Here is a 2,500-nt window from a genome sequence, read left to right on the forward strand (position 1 = left end):
CCGTCACATCGATCTCGGAGAAAGTACATCATCATGACATCGGAATACGGCCCCAACATCGATCTCGGAGAAAGTACATCATCATAACATCGGATCGGATGTGTATCCATCGAAGTTCCATCGACACTTCGAGAAGATCGAACATAGCTTCCTAGCATGTTAAAGGTTCGGTGCTAATGGGAACATAAAGATCCCACGACGTTCCAAACGAAAGTAAAGTGTTCCGTGCGTGTGAACTACGTTGTCCCATGTGCCGGCTCTCGACTCCTAAGATGTCCCATGTAAATGCCCTTCGTGGGAAAGAATGTCCCGTGCAAGACGCCTTGATGATCCCCATAAGGTGTCCCATGTGCGTCCCATGATGTCCCATGCGCGTCCCGTGCCGTCCGAGCCTCACCAAGGCCGTCCCATGCGCGTCTCGTGCCGTCCCGAGCTGTGCCGAGGCCGTCCCTTGCCGTCCCGAGCCTCGCCAAGGCCGTCCCGTGCCGTCCGAGCTGTGCCGAGGCCGTCCCATGCGCGTCCCGTGCCGTCCGAGCTGTGCCGAGGCCGTCCCGTGCTGTCCCATGCCGTCCCGAGCCTCGCCAAGGCCGTCCCATGCGCGTCCCGTGCCGTCCGAGCCTCACAAAGGCCGTCCCGTGCCGTCCCATGCGCGTCCCGAGCCTGACCAAGGCCGTCCCGTGCCTCACCAAGGCCGTCCCATGCGCGTCCCGTGCCGTCCCATGCGCGTCCCGAGCTGTCCCATGCCGTCCCGAGCCTTAGCAAGGCCGTCCCATTCGCGTCCCGTGCTGTCCCATGCGCGTCCCGTGCTGTCCCGTGCCGTCCCGAGCCTGACCAATGCTGTCCCGTGCGCGTCCCATTCTTTTGGCTCGGCTGGCCCGTGCATTCTATGGGGTCGTGGGACATTTCGAAATCCACCCGGGCCACTTCGACTCTCTCTTCATTAATACTATTGAGGTATTATTTATGAATTATTGGAGAAAAGAAACGGAGGAAAATATTTTTTTTTCTATTTTTTATGAATTTTCCGGTGTTTATTCACTTAAAAATTCATAGAAAAATAAATATTTATCGGAATCGCTATTATAATATATCAAAAAAATCCTTGCGAAAAGACCTTTCCGACGAGTATAAGTTTGCTGGATTCCGACGAGTAACGAAGGAGTAAAGGCCCAGTATGCTTGGTTAAAAAATTGATGTTTCCTTGTGAAAATAGGAAAAACAATAACTTTGCACTATAAGGGGGAGGGTTGAGCTCCTTCCCCAGAGCGTGCACAGCACTTGTGCTGGCACGTTCCCTAGTGCTCGCCAAGCACCATAGGGCATCCAAAGGGCAAAGCTCGGCCTACTACATGATGGGAAGCTTCTAATATGTCGGAATACGAAGAGATTTCGTGCGACCCGAAGCTCGGCTCGGGCGTCCCGGCCTGTCCCGAGCTGTGCCGAGCGCGTCCCAGGCCGTCCCGAGCCAAGTCTCGGGCGTCCCAGGCCGTCCCGAGCCAAGTCTCGGGCGTCCCAGGCCGTCCCGAGCCAAGTCTCGGGCGTCCCAGGCCGGCCCGAGCAAAGTCTCGGACGTCCCAGGGCGTCCCGAGCTGTGTCGAGGCCGTCCCAGGGCGTCCCGAGCTGTAGCGAGGGCGTCCCAGGCCGTCCCGAGCCAAGTCTCGGGCGTCCCAGGCCGTCCCGAGCAAAGTCTCGGGCGTCCCAGGCCGTCCCGAGCTGTGCCGAGGCCGTCCCAGGCCGTCCCGAGCAAAGTCTCGGGCGTCCCAGGCCGTCCCGAGCTGTGGCAAGGGCGTCCCAGGCCGTCCCGAGCTGTGGCAAGGGCGTCCCAGGCCGTCCCGAGCTGTGCCGAGGCCGTCCCGAGCCTAGTCTCTGGCGTCCCAGGCCGTCCCGAGCTATGGCGAGGGCGTCCCAGGCCGTCCCGAGCCAAGTCTCGGGCGTACCTGGCCGTCCCGAGCTGTAGCGAGGGCGTCCCATGCCGTCCCGGGCTGTCCCATGCGCGTCCCGTGCCGGCCCGAGCAACAGCTCGGGCGTCCCGTGCCTCGGCCCTTCCAAGTGGTGCTTCGTCGGACATCTCGATATCCACTCGAGCATTTTCGACCATTCTCCATATGTGGGTGTGTGGGTATTTATCAGGAATATTGGAGAAAGAATCGGGAAAAAAATATTTTTTTTCTATTTTTTTTGAATTTTTAATTGTTTATTCACTTAAAAATTCATAAAAAAATAAATATTTATCGGAATCGCTATTATTATATATCAAAAGAATCCTTGTGAAAAGACCTTTCCAACGAATGCAAGTTTGTTGGATTTGGACGAGTAACGAAGGATCAAAGGCCGAGTATGCTTGGTTAAAAATTTGATGTTTCCTTGTGAAAATAGGGAAAACAATAACTTTGCACTATATAGGGGAGGGGTGAGCTCCCTCCCCAGGCCGTGCACAGCCCTTGGGCTGGCAGGTGCCTTGGCCCTTGGGATGCAACATAAGGCATCCCAAGGGCAAAGC

Source organism: Eschscholzia californica, unplaced genomic scaffold (genome assembly GCF_041429995.1).
Source record: "Eschscholzia californica isolate CP2 unplaced genomic scaffold, dmEscCali1.0.p SCAF_268, whole genome shotgun sequence".
NCBI lineage: Eukaryota > Viridiplantae > Streptophyta > Magnoliopsida > Ranunculales > Papaveraceae > Eschscholzia > Eschscholzia californica.